The 24,510-nt window shown below is 41.2% G+C and overlaps 1 protein-coding gene across 3 annotated transcripts in view; it reads left to right on the top strand.

Moving 5' to 3' along the window:
* The window catches only part of LOC112248683 (netrin receptor UNC5D-like), a 215,583-nt gene that overhangs the window by 77,773 nt on the left and 113,300 nt on the right, over nt 1-24,510 (top strand). The gene's annotated exons all lie outside the window — the stretch shown is intronic.

The raw sequence follows: 24,510 nt of genomic DNA, 5'->3' as shown, positions 1-24,510 counted from the left end.
AAGCAAGATTTGGCTTGGGGCCCCCCCACCTTGTATCATTTTTGTGGCCCCCCTCTTGACGGTGGAGAGAAACGTTTTGGTTTTAAAGTTCAATATTCTGTAATTCTACACATTTTGCCATGGGGTGGAGAGAATGTTCGACCACTTATGCCTGGAACCGACCCTGATGGGGCCTATCGCTCAAGGTATAACTGGTGTAGTACTTATTTTCTTAATCCTTGCAAAATCCACACTTTAAATTCTGTTGTGATAGCGTTTTGGTATTGGCTTTTCCCCCCGTAGATCCTTTTCAAACAGACGGACACCTCATCCTCTCAGGTGTGTTGGGGAGCTTTGACTAATGCAGATAATCCTTCTCGGATGGAGTATGAATCGAGAAACTGAACATCAAATCAAATCAAATTTTATTTTGGGAAAATACACATTGGGAAAATACAATTTGGGACAGAAACAATAAAGGATGTCCAGGATGTCCATTCAGAAAAAACTTAGATTATTCATTTGACATGATGTAGTTGGGTTTAGCATACACTTTTATGCTAAACCCACTTACCAGTAGGTCAACATAACATCCGCTTTACGCCAGCTGTTAATGAAGTACTACAGGGAGCCACTGTCACTACCAGCCACATGCATGTGTTGAGATTGCCTGGTGAAGCAGAAAGTCCCCGTAGAGAGGAGAAATCAGGTCTGTGTCTGACTGGGGAGGCTGAAGGAGGGAAATCAGTCTCATGGTCTCCGCGGTTATATAATGACCACTCCTCTCTTTTTCTGTCCTCTCTACTGTCTCTCTCTTTCTCTGTCCCTCTCCATCCCACTTTTTTTCTGTCCCTCTGTTTCTGTCCATCTCTCTCTCTTAAACCTCTGCCAGCTGGATCCTTAGAGTCTCAGAGCCTGACTGTGCTGCTCTCAGTCATTTAGCTCTGTTTACCTGGTGGGAATGGCCTCTGGTTGTTGTAATGGTAATAGCCATGATGATGATAATAATAGCCTCAGTATTTGGAATCATAGCCGTGAGACCTCTAAGTGGTTACCTAATGTAACATGGTTCCTTTTAGCACCTCGTTTCACACCTGTGATAAAGTCAGATACGAACCGCGTCAAGTGAAAATTTAAATGACAGAATGACTCATTAAAAGTGACCTCAGTCAGAGAAAGAGGTGATAGCCTAGCTACATAACTAATTGACCTGGGTTTAATAAGGGGCGCTTAATAATGCAGTCCTTAACATGCATGCTATTCATTTTCGATTCTATTATCTCCTCTTCAACTGCGAGGGGAAACAATTTAGAGAGAAGAAAATGTAATGAACTATAAAACAAACTGTGATGAACCAACAGCAGTATACCGATACACTGCCTCCCTCCTGACCTCCCTTGCTCAGTGAGTGAGCAGTACTCTGGGTGTGTCCCAACTGGCACCCTATTCCCTGGTCAAAAGTAGTGCACTATAAAGGAAATAGGGTGCCATTTTTGTGACTCGACCAGAGTGAAATTTTGGGAAGAAGGCACAGAGCTTTCCTCAGGCTGAGGTAAATATTTTGGGCCTCCATTGGTTTAATAGCTGTTACCATTTAGATGTCTTCTCCATCACAATGCAACATGCTGACTCTGCTGTTCTCAAGCCCATGTTATAGTCCCTGCCCTCCAACCCACTTGATCGTGAACTTTCAAAACATATGTGAAGTTTTGCATTTTTGAAGAGCCTACAGCTACAAAAAGATAGAATATAACAAGCAAATCTGACAGTAAAATACTAGGTATAGGTATAGTGGACTAGTAAGCAGATTTGAACACATTTGATTTCTCTACATTAGGTGGGCGGAGAGGACTTCTTTCTCCATCCAAGTGGGGTTGATTGCTTCTATGCTTTAGATGAGACATATCTTTAAAAAATGAAGTCTTGATCGCAGTGTTACATACTGTAGCAGTGTTAACACATTAGTTTTATGTTGCTGACAAACAGAAAATTGAAAAGGCATCTTTAAACAATTGACCTTGAAAAATACTGTCTCATTCCCCATGGTCAAGAACCTTGCAGAGCCTTTCAATTTCAGTTGAGTTTCCGTGCACATAAGAGTTAAACAAATCAAGTCCCACTCCCTGCTCTCTATCTCTATGGCTATTTTTATCCATCCAACTGACAGATCAAGTGGCACTGATCATCACATCTGCTCATTAGAGGTGAGGGAGAGAGAGAGCGAACTCGGAAATCATGCATCAATGTGTCACCAGGTAGGATTGTCCAACAACCCCTGGGGAGACAGTGCCCCCACCGCTAGTTTAAGTCCAAAGGCAATACCTGGAATCACTTTTAGACCATGTAGGCCTTGAGCAGGGGTTCCCAAACTTTTTTGACCCATGACCTCATTTTGATATCTGAAAATTCTCGCGACCCAACTAGTGCTGTGGCAGTCATGAAATTTTGTCAGCCGGTGATTGTCATTCAAATAATTGCCGGTCTCACGGTAATTGACCATTTAATTAACACATTTAGCATCTCAGGCTTCCAATCATATCCTACAAGCCTCTAATGTGGATCTTTGGAACATTTGACATTTTAGCCAATTTAATATAGCCTACAACATCACAATGCATCCATTATTTATCTTAGGCAGGTCAAAAGTAGTATTAAGATATGAACAAAATGTAGCCTATTTAATAAGAACAGAATAGGATATTCTGAGTCATCCTTATGTTAGTCCCTGATTTGGCTATGCCATAGGGCTGTGGGCTACACTAGTTTATTAAGCAATGGCATTATTTTATAGTAAGATCAATACAATTGAACTTAGCTGAATGAAATAGAAAGGATATTTTTCCACATGTTTTTCAAGGAAGTGTGCACATGTGGCTCTTCTGTTTTGAGTGGTTAACAAAGAAACTGGTCCTCACACACATACTCATTCCAGGGTTTTTGTTTATTTTTAGTATTTTCTACCTATGGAATCATGTAGTAACCAAAACATTTTATATTTGAGATTCTTCAAAGTAGCCACCCTTTGCCTTGATGACAGCTTTGCACTCTCTTGGAATTCTCTCAACCAACTTCATGAAGTAGTCACCTGGAATGCATTTCAATTTTCGGGTGTGCCTTGTTAAAAGTTAATTTGTGGAATTTCTTTCCTTCATAATGCATTTGACCAAAGACCAAAAGACCAAGTCCATATTATGGCAAGAACTGCTCAAATAAGCAAATGGAAATGACATTCCATCAATATATTAAGACATGAAGATCAGTCAATGTGGAACATTTTATTTAAAAAAAAGTTTAAGTGCAGTCAAAAAAGGATCATGTGCTATGATGAAACTGGCTCTCATGAGGACCGCCACAGGAAAGGAAGACCCAGAGTTACCTCTGCTGTAGAGTATAAATTCATTAGAGTTACCAGCCTCAGAAATCGGCAATTCATTTTTGGTTCCAACCTCCGTGTTTTTGTAAGACGCAGAGAAGGTGAACGGATGATCTCTATGTGTGGTTCCCACTGTGAAGCATGGAGGAGGAGGTGTGAGGGGGTGCTTTGCTGGTGACACTCAGTGATTTATTTAGAATTCAAGGCACATTTAACCAGCAATCTGCAGCGATACGCCATCCCATCTGGTTTGTGCTTAGTGGGACTATTATTTGTTTTTCAACACGATAATGACCCAAAACACACCTCCAGGCTGTGTAAGGGCTATATGGTAAGAGAGTAATGGAGTGCCTCATCAGATGACCTGGTTTACACAATTACCCGACCTCAACCCAATTGAGATGGTTTAGGATGAGTTGGACCGCAAAGTGAAGGAAAAGCAGCCAACAAGTGCTCAGCATATGTGGGAAGTACTTTAAGACTGTTGGAAAAGCATTCCATGTGACTACCTCATGAAGCTGGTTGGTTGAGAGAATGCAAAGCTGTCAAAGGCAAAGTGTGGGTACGTTGAAGAATCTAAAATATATAGAAAATATTTTAGATTTTTGATTTAAGTGTCAACTTTTAATTGGTACTGTATGTATCGAATTATTTCTTTGTTTAGGATGGCCCACAAAAAAATTGCATCCATAGCCTGCACCCGATTAGGGAATGGAGGTTATGTGCAATTACTTTTTTAATATGCCAGGTAGGCTACACCACTTGTAAAGTGGATGAATGTGTTTAATTGAACAATTTTGCAATAAATACTGTATAGCAGCACGAGAAATCTGGGATCCACTTTAATATCTAGTGGCCAGTCAAAACTTTGCACTTCTGTTCAGAAATAAATTAAATCATTCAAAATAGCCTACTACACCATGAGAAGGCCAATAATTTAGCCACAGGGGATAAATAGCTTCTTTAAAAAATTGCCAAGGCTGTGGACTGTGTGGAGTCCAATAACAAGGCTAAACACCATGCAGACAAAACTGTCATTTCGCAATATTTGAAATACAATTGCTGGAAAACACAGGTTCAAATGCAAAGGCTCCCGCTGAAAAGAGAAGACTCGAATCCATATGCTGTAGGCTACCAAAGTATTGACTCAACTTCCAAATATTGTTTTACAAAGTAAAACCAGCGAGATAGGCGTTTGTCTCGAACACATTGCCCATCACCTGCCAGTGAGCTAGGCATCATTGGGTGAGTCAGTGAAACTGGAAAGCATTTTTAGGACTATAATTTCCTCCTCATATTGTAGCCTACAATATGTGAGTCTCCCCACATACCAAGGCCTAGGCTATTGATGGATTGAAGACAAGGTCGTCTTTATTGATCTCCGTTTGTCAGTGTCAAAGTAGCCTGTCATTTCGATCATTTGTGCGGTGCCAGTCTCCAGTCATGTAAAATTCCTTTTAAAAGGACAAATTTGTCCCAACGTGTGCCACTTCTGTAAGTGCCTCAGCTCCACTTGCTCGATGCCACTATGAAAATGCTTAAGCTTTATTATAAAGATGTTTTTTGTTCTTCTTATGCGTTTTGGAACCTCAGAGCTCCCAAGGTCAACCCCCGCTCGACCTCCCTTTTTTCCGTCACCTCCCGATTTACAAATGAAGCACGGGTCTTTACATACACTAAATAATATGTGTGAAATGAGTTTTGATTTAGAATGGGCTGTTACCATGCACCTGTGGGGGAATAATATGTCATCCGTATGCACTTGAATAGCAAATTGAGGAGGCTTTTCCCACGGTTAATTTCCATGCCAGTCAGGTAGACTACTCCGCTCGTAAAGCCAAGCAATGTCTTTAATTTATGGAAAGTTGAGTAATAAATATAATAAGCCTAGCCAATACAAAGCTGACGGGATCCTCTTTTTAAGAGATCCTCCTCTTTTTAAAACGTTGTTTTCTCATGCTATTGCGTAACAAAGACTATAGAAACGTTGCGCAACAGGAACACTTATTTGATTCCATGGATCAACCAGCCATGAGAAGCTGGCATTGCCAACGGGTAATCAATCCTATTCCGCTCAAACTCTGAATGCCAGGGCTCTCATGAAGTTTTTCCATTTGATTTTCGATTGCATTTGCATTGATGTCAGAGTGATTAGATTGACAACGGGCCACTGAGTACCGGACTTTAGTAACTGTCTGAAGGCAAGTTTGGTAGGCTACTAATGAGGCATTAGAGCGCCGTTTTGGGAAGCCTTTTTACCGTGGTCACATGGAATTTGACTGTGGTCCTGACTGCCGATGTGGCGGTAATATGGTCACGATAACAGCCCTGACCCCAACCAAATGAAGATTTTTTTTAAATTGGGGCTATGACAGTCAATTGCAAAACATTCTCAGTATTTATGATTGTATTCTCAACTCACCATCATACACTTTTTAATGTGGGGCTATGACAGTCGATTGAGCATAAATCTGACATGATGTCTCATATCTCACCACCTCTAATGAGATGGGTGTGCTTGATATATGCCTCATCGGAGCTTCTCAGAGTCAGGCGACGTGGACGACAGTGTGCGCCTCTTCTCTTCTAGCACGTCCAGCCTGGATCGATATTTGTTTTTAATGCAGATGAGAACACTGAATCAGCGTAAAATACATTTGAATTCTCGGATAGAGATGGCACACTATTCTCTTTGAGTGTTGAACCAAAACTCCTGAAATAGTGACCCATGAATGCGTTGTCTGCAGCATTCCGTCACACGACAGCTCGATGAGCTGGTTGCTTTCACTTACCGACATGACAACTGAGACAGGATCACAGTCAATCAGATTTCGCTGATTCGGTCACTCATATGTGACTCACCACCTGGATGAGGTAAACAATGAACCTAGGTAGGTAAACAATGTGTAAGATCACACACGTAACGTTAGCTAACGAGCCAGCCAGCTAACGTTAGCTAGTTAAACAACAATGAACATAGTGCCAAATCATGTTGTTACTACCCTGCATGAATCTGCTGGGAACTAACCAACCAGGTTCAATGTTAGCTAGCTAACATTAGGCTCTAACTAGCAGAGCAAATGGTTCTGGGATACGAATAATAACGTCATACACGTAACGTTAGCTAGGGAGCTAGCTAACAGTACACTTTAGCTTGAAATGAAACCACTTTCTGTCAATTAGAGACCTGTAATATCTGAAAATATATCTAGCGAGGCTATCTTATCCGCATATATCATCATGCATGATGGGTGCATCTCCCTGTCATTGATGCCATGCCACATTGCAATTAGTTTGTTGATGTAATCCGGAGACAGGTGTTTTCTCCATCTCTTTAGCTATCATACTCTAATTCCTCTGATTTTTGAAACTCGATCCTCCAGAAAGTGGAGAGCCACTCTTATGCAGCGATATATTTAAAAAAAATCTGCGTTCTACAGGATTACCAACACAAACTGACCAGTTCAAATAGACAGAAGCCCTCTATGCTAGACCAATCCAAACTCCTCTCTCGGCATGTCCAGCCTACTCATTATCTCAACCAATTATGGCTAATGGGAAGGTTGCTGACTTTTTCTGTGGCTTAACCAACAAGGCTCGTAATTTAACAATTTTATTAATATTTACAGATGGCATACAAGTTTGTTATTAAGGCACATGACAGTTCACATGTTCCAGAAGGCATTTCTGCCAAAAAAAAACCACATAAAATGTATAAATTCAAATGGCTCTCCTGTGAAGTCGTGACTTGCGACATACGCCTAGATTCCTGAAACGGGTCACATATGTAGAACGTTTTTGTATTTACCCTGCATGTTTGCGTTCAGTTCGTTCAGTTTCCCAAATATGTCTGTTACTTAGGCAAGGACACGCATTCTTTTCATTACACAGAAGGTCAACAGTGTATTTTACATACATTGCGAATGACAACAGTTCCTCTCTCAATTCGAAAAATCTTTCCAACACTCCCCCTCGATAACCAACAAGCCTTGGTGTGAAATATAAAATGTCCATGCTCTGATCCCATATCTCAAAATAGTTTTGCGAACAGGCGTGCATGATGCAGTTTACGATGGAAGTTACCTGCTTCATATCTCAGAATTCTGCGCTCAGCTCTTTTGCCACCAGTTGCTCTTGGTATGTATCCATTATAGCTCAGTGGGTGTATCATACAATGCGTCCATATGGCAGAGGGAGACGCATGCATAACTACACTGCAGAGGCCTGCCAGCCTTCCCATGATAGATAGATCCCCATCTGTGCAAAAGCCCACCATTCAATCCCATGGAATCAGTTTTTTGCCAATAGAGCCACGCAGCACACTGAACATCCTCTAAGCCGTTTCCTGCCCGGGAATTGTGAGAAAGAACACTATGTCCTCGTGAATAGCATCCTCTGACATATAGCGAACAAAAGTCGATGGCATGGGCATCTTGGCCCTCACAGCTAACGTCCATTTGGAGAGCATAAGGTGTGGAGTTTGAGTCATTCAGTCAGTTTCCTCTTGATTGCTAGCTATAGCATCAATTCTTAGTTTCACACTGTCATCTGACAAAGGTATTGATGTGAGTTTCTCTACATTGTTCTCACCATATCAATTGCGGAAGGTAATATCAAAGTCTGCAATAGTGTGCAGATTAATAGCATAGTGGGCATAGCCATTCATCGTGGGAATGATTCAAATGAATTTGAATTTTGAATCATTTTCATTTAGATTTTTAAGGTTAACCACATTACAATGATTTTGAGAGACAAAGACGTTATTATAATGTTTTAGTTTTTTTCCCAGGATTTTGGAAATTCTCCTGCGACCCCATTTTCATATCAGGCGAACCCACATGGGCTTGCGACCCTTAGTTTGGGAACGACTGGCCTAGAGCCAAACAACTTTCATAAACACCGTGTTTCCTGCATGACCAGATGTTTTAACGTATGCATATCTCAGTCTCTTAAGTGTATTTTTTAAACATCAAATACAGATTAGTATATCTACTCAGTAAAGGTTATATTGAAAACCAATTGTTTTCCATTTTTGATGCCAACACAAGTTTTTGAGGTCTCCATTCACACACAAGAAGTTATGAGGATAATTTAGTAGCTAATGGCAGCCTGCAATACAAATCAAATCAAATCAAATTTTATTTGTCACATACACATGGTTAGCAGATGTTAATGCGAGTGTAGCGAAATGCTTGTGCTTCTAGTTCCGACAATGCAGTAATAACGAACAAGTAATCTAACTAACAATTCCAAAAAACTACTGTCTTATACACAGTGTAAGGGGATAAAGAATATGTACATAAGGATATATGAATGAGTGATGGTACAGAGCAGCATAGGCAAGATACAGTAGATGATATCGAGTACAGTATATACATATGAGATGAGTATGTAAACCAAGTGGCATAGTTAAAGTGGCTAGTGATACATGTATTACATAAGGATGCAGTCGATGATATAGAGTACAGTATCTACGTATGCATAGGAGATGAATAATGTAGGGTAAGTAACATTATATAAGGTAGCATTGTTTAAAGTGGCTAGTGATATATTTACATAATTTCCCATCAATTCCCATTATTAAAGTGGCTGGAGTAGAGTCAGTGTCATTGACAGTGTGTTGGCAGTAGCCACTCAATGTTAGTGGTGGCTGTTTAACAGTCTGATGGCCTTGAGATAGAAGCTGTTTTTCAGTCTCTCGGTCCCAGCTTTGATGCACCTGTACTGACCTCGCCTTCTGGATGACAGCGGGGTGAACAGGCAGTTGCTCGGGTGGTTGATGTTCTTGATGATCTTTATGGCCTTCCTGTAGCATCGGGTGGTGTAGGTGTCCTGGAGGGCAGGTAGTTTGCCCCCGGTGATGTGTTGTGCAGACCTCACTACCCTCTGGAGAGCCTTACGGTTGAGGGCGGTGCAGTTGCCATACCAGGCGGTGATACAGCCCGCCAGGATGCTCTCGATTGTGCATCTGTAGAAGTTTAAGTGCTTTTGGTGACAAGCCGAATTTCTTCAGCCTCCTGAGGTTGAAGAGGCGCTGCTGCGCCTTCCTCACGATGCTGTCTGTGTGAGTGGACCAATTCAGTTTGTCTGTGATGTGTATGCCGAGGAACTTAAAACTTGCTACCCTCTCCACTACTGTTCCATCGATGTGGATGGGGGGTGTTCCCTCTGCTGTTTCCTGAAGTCCACAATCATCTCCTTAGTTTTGTTGACGTTGAGTGTGAGGTTATTTTCCTGACACCACACTCCGAGGGCCCTCACCTCCTCCCTGTAGGCAGTCTCGTCGTTGTTGGTAATCAAGCCTACCACTGTTGTGTCGTCCGCAAACTTGATGATTGAGTTGGAGGCGTGCGTGGCCACGCAGTCGTGGGTGAACAGGGAGTACAGGAGAGTGCTCAGAACGCACCCTTGTGGGGCCCCAGTGTTGAGGATCAGCGGGGAGAAGATGTTGTTGCCTACCCTCACCACCTGGGGGTGAGGGTAGGCCACCTACACTGGTCGCCCTTAAACTTCAGTTTCTCAATGAGAGGGGTCAGCACTGAGCTAGCCTGCAACGTCACATTCACATCTTAACTGACGTAATTTGGCATCAATGCGGTATTGAGTCTTCACATAGGAATGAATGGTGTCACGTGATCGATGGCTTTGTCCATTCATATATTCAGTCATTGGTGTGTACGAGTGTGACACATGTATCATCTGACACATGTATCCTATTTCCCTAGTGGGTACTTGAAGCCAGGATGAATTGACCCCATCTCAAATGGCACCCTGTCCTCTATATACAGTAGTACACAACTTTTGACCCAAGTGCTATGAACCCTGGTCAAAAGTAGTGCACTATAAAGGGAATCGGGTGCCATAAGGACACAGACTTCTGATAAAGCTTTACAAAGGACAGATAGATATAAAAGGTCCCCGTAGTCATACTAGGGGGCTATCGTTAACAGTGATCTATTGTCCTAATATAATGGTGTGTAGGATGGTGTTTAGTGCCACTGTGTGAAGCAAGCATATATACTATGGGACAGTAGGGAGTGCCTTAGAGAGGTGCTAGTGCTGTTTAATGGCACAGGAGTCCATTGCATATTATCTGGAGAGTAGACAACTTGAACCTTGGGGTAAAGCACTCTAGAAGACTTGTTGGTTTGAAACGAGGAACTTTCTTTTCTAACAGTGGTGTGACGTGCTTATGGTGAATATCATTGTCACTACCCGAGTTAGTTAGTTTAAAGCAATTAAAACCGTTTTTTTTTTGTCACATGCACTACTACAGTGAGATACCTTTCTTTCAAACTCTAATCCCAACAATGCAGTAATCAATAACAATTTAATTCTAAAAATAACATATGGTAGAACAAAAACACACAAGAAATAAAATAAGAAATATGAAGAACATGTAAGTAAGCATACTATATACAGGGTCAGTCAGTTCTATGACTTTATTTACAATGTGCAGGGATACTGGGGTGATAGCTGTAGATATGTATAGGGGTAAGGTGACTAGGCATCAGGATATATGATAAACAGAGTAGCAGCAGCATTTATGATGATTGTATGTGAGTGGGTGTGAGTGTGTATAGAGTCGGTATAAATGTATGGCTATGTGTATGTGAGCAAATTATGAAGTGAGTGTTTGTGTGTGTGTTGGAGTGTTGGTATGCCTGAGTGTGTAGGGCCCTGTGAGTGTGCATAGAGAGACGGTGCAAAAATAAGGGTCAACTCAAATAGTTCATGTAGCCATTTTGTTAGCTATTAGTTAGCTATTTAGCAGTCTTATGGCTTGGGGAAAGCTGTTCAGGAACACCGGTACTTCTTGCTGTGCGGAAGTCTCTGGCTTAGGTGGCTGGAGTCTTTAACGATTTTCCGGACCTTCCGTTCACACCGCCTGGTATAGAGGTCCTCGATGGTAAGGTGGTCAGCCCCAGTGATGTACTGGGCTGTCTGCTCCACCCTCTGTAGCGCCATGCGATCGCGGGTGGTGCTATTGCCATATCAAGCAGTGATGCAGCCAGTCAAGATGCTCTCAATGGTACAGCTGAAGCACTTTTTATGTATTTGAGGGCCCCTTAATGGGATGAAGCTCTGTCATGCCTTCTTCACAACTGCTTGCGTGTGCACCATTTTGAGTCCTTTGTGATTTGGACACCGAGGAACTTGAAACTCTCGACCTGCTCCACTGCAGCCCTGTTGATGTGGTTTGGGGAATGCTCCTCCCGCCCTCAGCCCTTCCTGTAGTCCACGATCAGCTCCTTGGTCTTAATGGTGTGAAGGGAGAGGTTGTTGTTCCGGCACCACACTGCCAGGTCACTGACCACCTCCCTGTAGGCCTTCTCATCGTCACCGGTAATCAGACCTGCCACCGTCATGCCGTCATTAAACTTGATGATGGTATTGGAATCGTTCATGGCCACGCAGTCATGGGTGAACAGAGTACAGGAGGTGTTTAAGCACACACCGTGTGGGGCCCACGTGTTGATGGTCAGCGTGGCGAAAGTGATGTTGCCTACCCTCACCACCTGGGATTGGCCCGTCAGGAAGTCCAGGATCCAATTTGCAGAGGAAGGTGTTCAGTCCCGGGGTCCTAAGCTTGGTGACAAGCTTGTAGGGGACAGTGGTGTTGAACGCTGAGCTGTAGTCAATTAACAGCATTCTCACGTAGGTATTCCTCTTATCTAGGTGGGTGAGGGCAGTGTGGAGTCCAATTGACATTGTCTCGTCTATGGATCTGTTGGGGTGGTATGTAAATTGGAGTGGGTCGAGGGTGTCTGGAATGATTGAGTTGATGTGTGCCATAACCAGCCTCTCAAAGCACTTCATGAGTACAGATGTGAGTGCTACAGGGTGGTAGTCATTGTTGAAGCCTTAGAGTTCTTGGGAACAGGAATGATGGTGTTCATCTTAAGAAGTGTGGGGATTACAGACGGGGACAAGGAAAGGTTGGAAATGACTGTGAATATGCCAGCTGTTCTGCGCATGCTCTGAGAATGAACCCGGGAATGTCATCGGGCCATGCGGCCTTGTGGGTGTTGACCTGATTAAAGACTTTTCCTTTCAGCTTTGGAGTGCAAGATCACCCAGTCCTCTGAGGTCAGTGGCAGCCCTCACATCCGGTACAATGTTGTTATTGTAGAGGCGTGTATAATATGCATTGAGTTCGTCTGGTAGAGAGGCATCGTTGGGCAGATCACGACTGGGTCTTTGTTTGTAATCTGTAATGGACTGTATCCCCTGCCCCTTGGTGGGCATTTGAGCCTGTGCAATAGGATTCCACCTTATTCCTGTATTGTCCTTTTGCACTTTTGATGACTGCTGAGATCATAGCGGGACTTTTTGTACATGTTCTTGTCCTCAGCCGTAGCCTCAGGGTAGTCTGCGATAGCCCTGTATGTGGTTGCCCTGTCCTTTAGTTTAGTTAATCCCGCAGCGAACCTTTACTATGGGGACAATGTCATCAATTGCATTTCCTAGTGAAGCCAGTGACTGAGGTGGTAAGCTCATCGATGTTATCGGCGCAGTCTCAAAACATATTCCGATCAGTGCTAGCAAAACAGTCCTGTAGCATAATCTTTGATTCTGGTGACCATTTCTCAACGGAGCAAGTCATGGGTACATCCTGTTTGAGCTTCTGCTTGTAAACAGGAAGCAGGAGTATGGAGTTGTCCGCCATTCGGCAAATGGATCATAAGGGCCTTGATTGCTTGCTTGTGGGTAGAATAACAGTGGTCTATCCTTTATCTCCCCTAGTGGCGAAGGAGACGCGTTGATGTACATCGTCCTTCCACCATACATCACGTGTCTTAAAATCGATGTCAACCAGAAAAGCAGCCTCCTGATGAAGGTTTTCCTGCCTGTTTATAGCCTTGTACAGTTCAGTAAGTGCCATTTTTCAGAAAAGCAGAGAATATTGCTGTTGGTAGCAAATCCGCGATCGAAGGTCATCCATCTATCTTATTAGTAGAATGAAGGGAGTTTGCCGGGTTTCCCTTTGCCTTAGTCTCGCTAGGATCCCCCCTCTTTTGTCTCTGTTATGCCGGCGTTTCCTTTTGGGTAATACAGTACGAAAATTGAGTCGGAATTACAGAAAGGGCAGATGAGTCAAAGTTGAAGCCAGAATTTAGGAAAGTAACTGCCGATCTGATGTTTACAAGTTCTTGTCGGTTGCAAGAAATGATAGCGGATACATTTTGTGAAAATAAAGTCAAAATAAAGACAAGGCTAAATTGGGTCAGAGATTGTTAAACAGTGGCCCAATCCAGTACAACGCCATCTTTCCTGTTGTTAGGCCCAAGGCGAAGCAGTTGGCAACACTGCTTTTATAAAACCTCTTTTATAAAAATGATTTTAAAAAAAATGTATGACCAGCATGTTTGGATAGCAACTTCAGAACCTCAGAGTTAACAACTGGCTTTTGCCTGGACTAAATTGTCTGGTGAAAATGATTTTATAAAATAAAAATGATTTTATAAAACCGCTTTCATGAAACGGTTGCCAACATAAAAAAATGTGAAGATTAACTTCATGTTGTCATTAAAAACATTATTTGAATGAGTAAATTGGTTTTATATCGTACTTCCACCAGACAATTTAGTCCAGAAGCCAGTTGTTAACTCTGAGGTTCTGAAGTTGCTATCCAAACATGCTGGTCTTACATTTTTTTGGTATGTTTTTGGTATGTTTCGTTCAAATTTATTTTAGCAGAGGTTCAATGATGATGAGAGATGAGCACCAATAAATAAATGATTTTAAAAATAATTTAGAAATAGGCAACAAGAACCTCAGCAAATAAGGATTTGAAAAGTAATGTATAAATAGGCAAAAAGCTGCTGATTGTCAAGTCAATAACATAGTTATGGAGGATAGCTAGGCTGTTACTTCTCATTTGCTAGCTAGCCAACTAAAGGCAAGCTAACACACAATAACATAAAGCAGCTGAAATGACAGCGAACTGTGTATTTTCATTTGTTTTACCTTTGTTTCTATATTGCCATTTCTTTGAATATGTCCATTTTAAAGATCCTGATAATTATACGCCTGGCTCAAAGAAGGTGTAAGTCTCGTCACGTTCATATGCATGGCACAATGGAGATCACAAGAAATACTACAAGATGTTGCGCAGGCCAGGTAGAAACACGACAAGGCTTATTAACCCCCGCTGAACCAAATGCTAGACAATAAGCATGGGGAAATAATGTCTAGACACTTTCTTTCTGGGAGAGATGAAATGTAAGAATGCCTGGCTTGGCTGCAAACCGTTTTATAATACCTTTGAGATAAGTCAGTGCATATGATTATCAGAGAGAACAGCTTATTATCTGATACGAAAACACCATTGAACTCATTGATACAATCTGATGAATGCCTTGACACATCTGTGACCATTATTTTGCAAAAGCTTCACAAAATCAATGGTGTTTGCTCCGAAACACCTGAGGCGACGATACCCATGAATGCTTTATTTACCATTTTATGAATATCTGATACGAAAACACCACAGATGTTGACTAATGAACAACCTGCCCTGCTTGTGATACCAAACCAAGGGACCACTACAGCTACAGCACGTACCAGTACGATTGCGTCCCAAATGGCACCCTATTCTCTATATTGTGCAATACTTGATCCCATGCACTACCTAGGGGGGTAGGGTGCCATTTTGGACAAAATACTATAATTACCTCAAATGTCACTCTTCTCTGTCCGTCTGTCTCTAATTCATATTCCACCACGTCCTCCATTCACCTCATCAATAATAGGTAAGAGAGCTGAGCTAAGTGGAGGAGTTTGAAGAAGTGGATAGTCTCCCTGCGCCCCTGTGAAGGCCCAGGGAGGCCTGGGGTGGGCATGGAGCACAGCGGCCAGCCTGCTCAGTCTGTCCGTCTGTCCCAGCTAATGAGGCAGATGTCAGGTATGCCAAAGAAGACTCTCCTCAGAGCTACAGAGTGGATGAGGGGGAAAATGGGCCTGCCAATATAATTGGCACCTGATGTGTCAGACAACTTGGATGCGCTGGCTGACATTCATTACACTTAATAATGCACTCCTCCTGCTTCTCGCTCGCTCCCCCTCGCCCCGAATAACCAGCTGCCCGGGTTGAAACCATAATGCCATTAGTCTTCAAAGGCGCTGTGTCAAGCCCTCCTTTTGACCGTGTCCTCTGTTCTGTAGTAGAGGGAAAACTGCAGGGAGAGCAGGTTATCTGTTCAGCAGTCAAGTCTAGCTGTCTGGGTCCTCGCCTCTCTGTCTGCCTGTCTCACTCCTCACTAGGGAGAGAGCGAGAGGTCCATTCCTCTGTTGAGGGATATTTTCTGAAGACATAAAGATGTCTTTCCCAGGGATTCGGCTAACCTGCTGGAGCAACTGGAACATATTCCGAGGTGTCTTTTGATTCTCTTTACTCACTGCCACGTTGGCACCTCAGAACCACCCATCTGTCTGAACACCCCAAGTCTCCATGTCCAGATGTTATCTGGGCTTCTGCTGCAAGTGAGGTGTGGCACCTGTCTCTGTTGCCAGTACAGTCCAACCTCAGCCCATCACACTGGTGTCCCTGACAGGATGCGAGGAGAATGCCAGCCCAGCGTAGGTACTGTACACTGCGTCCTGAGCTCCTCTCCTCTCCTTTGGCTGGCTCTGTCTGCCATCCTGTCCTTTCCAATCAGGCTTGAGTTCACTTGTAATGCTGCGTGTGCAGGAAGCGTGTCTGGAGAGAGCAAAGCTCCTTCAGCTCAAGGATCAGAGGCCCACTCCTGTGAAAAGAGCGCTGCATCTCCTATTCTGTCTCTGCCATGTTTTCCTTGGTTTGGGGGTGGACTTGATCATTTTTTATGCCCTGCCAATGTTTTCTACATTTTAGAAACTGTGTTTTCTGGCCTTAATATTGAGTTTCTTGCAATGTAGCCAATGTTGCTGTTTATTTGTGACAGTTATCAACAAGTGCACCTTCTCTTAACATTCCTGTTGGTAACATATATATTCTGTTTTTGAAAAAAGTACATACTGTATATTGTGTGTAACTTGTACATATATTTATGAATCAGTGAACTCAGGACAGTACAAACATGTACATGTATTCATCAGAGGTCTGACACATTATATATTCATATGAGAGAAGTAAAGGCTTTGCGGATAATTTTCCATGCAACGTAGCAGTAACAGAGCAAGCGCTGACAGACAAAGGATGGATGTAATGTCATCCATGTAACATCAGCGATATGTGTTATCATGAATAACGAGGTTTGCTATTTTTTAATGAATAGGAAGAAGCTCCTTTTCTCTGTAATAAATCTTTTGGGATCCTTAATGAATGTAAAAAAATCTGTCAATGCTTGAGCCTATTGTTGAAGTCGGTAATTAAGTGTTGTTTTGTTTAGAATTGAACCTTAGTGTTTCTGTAAATACACATTTTTTGTAACTGCTATCATGGATATCTATTTTGTTGTAAAGACACATCTTTTTGTAACTGCTATCATGGATATCTATTTTGTTGTAAAGACACATCTTTTTGTAACTGCTATCATGGATATCTATTTTGTTGTAAAGACACATCTTTTTGTAACTGCTATCATGGATATCTATTTTGTTGTAAAGACACATTTTTTTGTAACTGCTATCATGAATATCTATTTTGTTGTAAAGACACATATTTTTGTAACTGCTATCATGGATATCTATTTTGTTGTAAAGACACATCTTTTTGAAACTGCTATCATGGATATCTATTTTGTTGTAAAGACACATCTTTTTGAAACTGCTATCATGGATATCTATTTTGTTGTAAAGACACATCTTTTTGAAATTTATAGCAAGGAAGGTTAGTCTGCATTCCTCCATAAATTATTTTATTTGTACAATATTTCAAGCTAGTTTAGTTTAATCTGTCCTATTTTGTATTACAATTATTTGCTGATGCACAGTATGTATGCATGTGCAGTTGAAGTCGGAAGTTTACATACACCTTACCAAATACATTTCAACTCAGTTTTTCACAATTCCTGACATTTAATCCGAGTAAAAATGATTAGGTCAGTTAGGATCACCACTTTATTTTAAGAATGTGAAATGTCAGAATAATAGTAGAGGGAATTATTTATTTCAGTTTATATTTATTTCATCACATTCCCAGTGGGTCAGAAGTTTACATACACTCAATTAGTATTTGGTAGTATTGCCTTTAAATTGTTTCACTTGGGTCAAACGTTTCAGGTAGCCTTCCACAAGCTTCCCACAATAAGTTGGGGGGAATTTGGGCCCATTCCTCCTGACAACTGTAACTGAGTCAGGTTTGTTGGCCTCCTCGTTTCATCAGACCAGAGGATCAGAGGATTTCTCCAAAAGTACATGTGCAGTTGCAAACCGTAGTCTGGCTTGTTTATGGCAGTTTTGGAGTAGTGGCTTCTTCCTTGCTGAGTGGTCTCTCAGGTTATGCCGATATGGGACTCGTTTTATAGTGGATTTAGATACTTTTGTACCTGTTTCCTCAAGCATCATAGTATGTTAATCTCTAGTAGACAGAAAGCGTCTCCTTCCTGAGCGGTATGACGGCTGCGTTGTCCCATGGTGTTTATACTTGTGTACTTTTGTTTGTACAGATGAATGTGGTACCTTCAGGCGTTTGGAAATTGCTCCCAAGGTTAAACCAGACTTGTGGAGGTCTACAAATGTTTTCTCTGAGGACTTGGCTGATTTCTTTTGATTTTCCCATGATTTCAAGCAAAGAGGCACTGAGTTTGAAGGTAGGCCTTGAAATACATCCACAGGTACACCTCCAATTGACTCAAATTGACATAATTTTCAGGATTTTTCCAAGCTGTTTAAAGGCACAGTCAACTTAGTGTATGTAAACTTCTGTCTCACTGGAATTGTGATACTGTGAATTATAAGTGAAATAATCTGTCTGTAAACAATTGTTGGAAAAGTGACTTGTCATGCACAAAGTAGATGTCCTAACCGATTTGCCAAACTATAGTTTGTTTACAAGAAATTTGTGGTTGAAAAATGAGTTTTAATGACTCCAACCTAAGTGTACGTAAACTTCCAACCTCAACTGTATGTATTCATTAGTGAGTACATAAGGGAGTACATGATAGTTGAATATGTAATTGCAATGGGGGTTTCATCACATGCAGGGAGAAAAGCAAATGCCTTTTTGCTTCTAATATCAAGCTGCTGCACAGCAAAGGCAGTCAGCAGATTCACTCTCTGTTCTGCAAAGTGGAGCAGCAGAGACAAAAGAGAGATTATAGCCAGAGATAATGGTGTGTTTTATTCATCTGACAGTGTGTAGCTTGATGCTGACCAGCATTAGATTATGTTTATGTTTATGTTGATCTCATTGTGTTTGCAGTGAGATCTGTACACCTGTGAGTGTGTAATTAATTCCACCGTTGACCTGACTGCCGAGAGACTCTGAGTTCTGACAGAGAGGAGAGAGAACAACAACCGCACCAGTTGTGACTCGATGGGTGGTGTGAAGTATGTCACCTTCTGTGGGTACCGTGTGCCAAATTAGAAAGCTCTCAAGAAATTAGCAAAGCTTGTGATATTTTGCTATTGAAGATCAAAAAGCAGGCTTGTGTCAGTAAAACATTTGACTGGTTATATGATCCTAGGCATTTGATGCTCGTTACTACGTCACAGTAGGGCTGTTTGTGCCTTAATTACTTTAATGTGCTTTATTCTAGAAATATGAATTAAACTATTAAAACCAAGGAGAAGAGCACTGAGCTATATTGGCACTGAGATATATAGGCAGAAAGACAGGATCCATCCTGGCTAGCCATGATTGGCTGTGATTATGGTGAGTTTGGACATGCCAAGAGATGAGTACTGATTGGTCTGTCATGTCACATGATTCAGTCTATAACAGAACGGGGGCTTCCCTGTTGGGTATATACAGTAGATACTGTTTTCTAGTTTTGGAAAGATATGACTGTGAAACTGCAAAAGTGTTGTTTCAGCTCTCAAAAACATTCCTGCCCTGAATTTAGCTAGTACTTTTCTCCTTTTCTCTATTAAGTGGGTTTATAAACTTTCTAAGCAGCATAACTCCCATGTTTCATAAAACTACTGTGCTGTCAAAAACATGATTTTCCTGTGTTTTTATATATATTTCCACAATGAGGTTGGAATAATACTGTGAAATTGTGAAAATAATTATAATGCCCTTTTAGTGTAAGAGCTATTTGAAAAGACCGCCTGAAATTTCAGCCTGTTTTGGTGGGATGAGGTTTTGGCCTGCCTGGTGACATCACCAGGTGGTAAATTAGTTAATAGAACATTAAGACAGAGGGTTCCAAACCTCTTGGCCAATAACAGCTAGTTTTCATTTTCCTCTCCCCACTCAGACAACTTCCAAACAATCCTAGCAAAAGTATTGCTTGAGAAATTGCTCTATGCTAAGAAGCTATTTTTGTTTATTGTTGATGTTTTTTTTTTATTGAAAACAATTACAGTTAGGTACTTCATTTGTACCCAGAAATGATTCGATAAAAACCGCTACGTTGGACATAAAATAAAATTAAAATAATAATAATCACAAAATGTGACTTAAGCTCATATAGAGCTGTGCTGTCACAAATAAATAAGTGTTGTGTCTGAGTCTTTTCCTGTAGCATGGTCAACGTTAGGGCAGATAAGTGAGGCGGGTTTCGAAACGGATAGTGGAGGGAGAAGATCAGACTGTCAGTCCCTCAGTGTACTTTTAACATATTTTTAACTTGGCAATGAGCTTTGCTTTCATATTTCTAATTAGTAGCTACTTTTAACATGGGGCAGAGGCAGAAATTGGTAAGAGACTTATTTCTATGTACTGGCATGCACTGTACAGTAGGCACTCTAGGGAGAACCTTGATATCCAATGTTCTGCCAGGTCTAGGAAGTGTAACAGCGTGGGGTTAAGGATACCTATGGCACAGCTGTACCTTAGTATACCTAGATGATAGTGTGGATGGAACAAAGTATATGACAAGGTCAATATAATGTGGATGTGAACTGATATATTGTGTGTAAACCCCTTAACCTGACCTCTATACAATATATCCATGATCTGCCAGACCAGCAGTTGATGTGGTCTTCTGGAGATGACACAAATACCTTAGTATCTGGCTGCTGGGAGGAGCTGTAGGTGGATGGGTTCATTGTAATGACTAGTATGGGATGGTATCAAACATGGAAACCACATTTGACTACATTCCATTATTCCATTCCAAGTGGTGTGAAGTACTTTAAAGTACTACTTAAGGGTATCTTGGGTTATCTGTACTTTACTTTACTATTTATATTTTTGACAATTTTTACTTTACTATATTCCTAAGGACAATAATACCTGAAAGTACTCGTTACAATTTTTATGATTAGCAGGACAAAAAATGGTCCAATTCACGCACTTATCAAGATAACATCCTTACTGCCTCTGATCTAACAAACTCACTAAACACACATGCTTTGTTTTGTAATATAGAAGAAAAAGACCATTGTGTCATCTGGTTTGCTTCATTTAAGGAATTTTAAATGATTCATACTTTTACTTTTGATTTTTAAGTATATTTGAGCAATTACATTTACTTATGATACTTAACTATATTTACAACCATATACTTTTAGACTTTTACTTAAGTAGTATTTTACTGGGTGACTTTCATTTTTACTTTAGTCATTTTCTATTAAGGTATCTTTACTTTTGCTCATGTATGACAGTTGGGTACTTTTTCCACCACTGCATTCCAACCATTACTATGAGCTTGTCCTTCTATAGCTCCTCCCACCAGCTTCCTCTGCTTAGTATACCTGTGACACATACCTTAGGATACCTATAAAATACATGAATGTGAATGTGAGTCTGAACCTGTTTCCACAATCTGCCATGCAGCAGTTGATGTGGTCTTGTGAAGATGTAAATGAGGCCTGTGTCTAACTGTACAGGAGGTGATGTTGAATGTTTCCACCACCATGTTAACCTTCAGGATGAGAAACCCTGTGGGCAGAGCTGTCTAGGCAGCAGACACATTATAACCCAGACTTTTAAAGCTCAGAATGTGGCCCAAATGGCATCCTATTCCTGATATAGTGCACTATTTTTATGGGTTCTAGTCAAAAGTAGTGTACTATAAGGTGCGAAAGAAGTCACTAGAAGATGCAATTTAGGGTGCAACCTTTGTCTCTGAGAACATCTCTGTCTGTCATGCTAGAGAAATCCCGTTCCTGCTTCCCATTATGTCAAAAACCACTTTAATAGGCAGTTTCAGTTCTCGGCCAATAACAGCTAGTTATTGGCCGAGAACATCATAGCAACGCTGCCAGTTGTCGTGGCGTGTAGTATTAAGCTGAACTGGCATGAAGGTCAACAACTTCAGGCTCAATGATTCTAAAGTTCTACAGCGAAATAAAGCTCTATGTTCATATGAAACGTACTGTATGAAAGACTCCCTACAAAGATGAAACCTTTTTGACAGTTGACATACAAAAAAATATTAATTGAGAAACTTTAGAATTCATCCTTCAACCATGAGTTTAATGATGACACTGGGTCGTTACATGACAAAAGTGAATTTAGCACCTTTTCTTTTTCAATCTTTTGATATTTGAATGATAAATATTGAATTTTAAAAGCCTGTTATATTAAATGAAGATTTTCTATATGATTAAATACTTGGGTGCTTTATTTCATGACATTAATAGTGTCATTACTGGGCTCCATCTTGTAATAAATGTAATTCATTTTAATGCCCTTTATGGAGGCTGTGAGCAAAATCTGCAAAAGATAGTTCTGACCTCTTCCCTCTATGCCCTCTGGAATCGCCCCCAGGAGAGCCACCAGGTGGTGTTGTGGTATTTCTACATGGTACACTTCATGTAAAGCTGTATAAACATCATCCCAATACAGTTTCAACTTTGGACATGACCAGAATGTATGTGCATAGTTGCTCACTTGTTCCTCTAACAGCTACTACTACAACATTTTGCCTGTTATATGTGGTGTTCTAAAGAATCTTGTAATCATGTTCCATTAAAATTCAGGTGTTTGAACAGGTAACTAGGTAGGCCTCAGAGCAGATTTCGTCCCTTGTCTCTACTTGTATTTCCTGCTGCATTTCAGCTCCCCACTTCCTCTTTACATGGAGGGAGCAATTCGGTTCCATGGATAGCAGTGTCTAAGTACAAGATATTACCTTCCCGCGAGCGATGCTTATGTTTGTTAAGAAAATTCCTAATATGTAGAAACCTAAAGAAGTCTGTTCTAGGGAGGTTGAACTCCTCTCTAATTTTCTCAAATGACTTCAAGGTGCCTCCCCTGAATAAGGGATAGGCAGTGCATTCGGAAACTATTGAGACCCTTTGACTCCACATTTTGTTATGTTACAGGCTTATTCTAAAATGTATTAAGTAAATGTTTTTCATCACTTTAAAAACAATACCGCATAATGACAAAGTGAAAACCGGTTTGTAGATTTTATTTTATTTGTATATAAAAAAAAATCCCGCAGTTTATAGTGCAGCGACGCTTTGGCAGCGACGGATCTGCGGAGAAGAAGGGGAGAAACTCCCTAAGTACAGGTGTGCTAAGCTTGTAGTGTCATTCCCAAAAAGACTTGAGCCTGTAATCGCTGCCAAAAGTGCTTCAACAAAGTTTTGTGTAAAGGGTCTGAATACTTTGTTAAATGTGATATTTCAGTTTTTGATTTTAATACATTTGCAAAAATGTCTGTTTTTGCTTTGTCATTTTGTGTCCTCCACTCGTTACCTGTATTACTGGCACCTGTTTGAACTTGTTGTCAGTATAAAAGACACCTGTCCACAACCTCAAATAGTCACACTCCAAACTCCACTATGGCCAAGACCAAAGACACCAGAAACAAAATTGTAGACCTGCACCAAGCTGGGAAGACAATAGGTAATCTGCAATAGGTAAGCAGCTTGGTTTGAAGAAATCAACTGTGGGAGCAATTATTAGGAAATGGAAGACATACAAGACCACTGATAATCTCCCTCGATCTGGGGCTCCACGCAAGATCTCACCCCGTGGGGTCAAAATGATCACAAGAACGGTGAGCAAAAATCTCAGAACCACACGTGGGGACCTAGTGAATGACCTGCAGAGAGCTGGGACCAAAGTAACAAAGCCTACCATCAGTAACACACTACGCCGCCAGGGACTCAAATCCTGCAGTGCCAGACGTGTCCCCCTGCTTAATCCAGTACATGTCCAGGCCCGTCTGAAGTTTGCTAGAGAGCATTTGGATGATCCAGAAGAAGATTGGGAGAATGTCATATGGTCAGATGAAACCAAAATATAACTTTTTGGTAAAAACTCAACTCGTCGTGTTTGGAAGACAAAGAATGCTGAGTTGCATCCAAAGAACACCATATCTACTGTGAAGCATGGGGGTGGAAACATCATGCTTTGGGGCTGTTTTTCTGCAAAGGGACCAGGACGACTGATCCGTGTAAAGGAAAGAATGAATGGGCCATGTATCGTGAGATTTTGAGTGTGAACCTCCTTCCATCAGCAAGGGCATTGAAGATGAAATATGGCTGGGTCTTTCGGCATGACAATGATCCCAAACACTGCCCGGGCAATGAAGGAGTGGCTTCGTAAGAAGAATTTCAAGGTCCTGGAGTGGCCTAGCCAGTCTCCAGATCTCAACCCCATAGAAAATCTTTGGAGGGAGTTGAAAGTCCGTGTTGCCCAGCAACAGCCCCAAAACATCACTGCTCTAGAGGAGATCTGTATGGAGGAATGGGACAAAATACCAGCAACAGTGTGAGAACCTTGTGAAGACTTACAGAAAACGTTTGACCTCTGTCATTGCCAACAAAGGGTATATAACAAAGTATTGAGATAAACTTTTGATATTGACCAAATACTTATTTTCCACCATAATTTGCAAATAAATTCATAACAAATCCTACAATGTGATTTTCTGGATTTTTTTTTCATTTGGTCTGTCATAGTAGAAGTGTACCTATGATGAAAATTACAGGCCTCTCTCATCTTTTTAAGTGGGAGAACTTGCACAATTGGTGGCTGACTAAATACTTTTTTGCCAGTCAGGCGGTCAAGCATATTGAATGTAAATTTGGAGATTTGTACAGGAAGTGTTTGAAACAGATACAACAATCTGGGGAGGTCTCTATTCGAAGGTAATTTTTGAATGCAA

This window comes from Oncorhynchus tshawytscha, linkage group LG04 (genome assembly GCF_018296145.1).
Source record: "Oncorhynchus tshawytscha isolate Ot180627B linkage group LG04, Otsh_v2.0, whole genome shotgun sequence".
Classification (NCBI taxonomy): Eukaryota; Metazoa; Chordata; class Actinopteri; order Salmoniformes; family Salmonidae; genus Oncorhynchus; species Oncorhynchus tshawytscha.
Note: the sequence above shows the minus strand (reverse complement) of the source record. Positions and strands in the feature narration are given on the sequence as shown.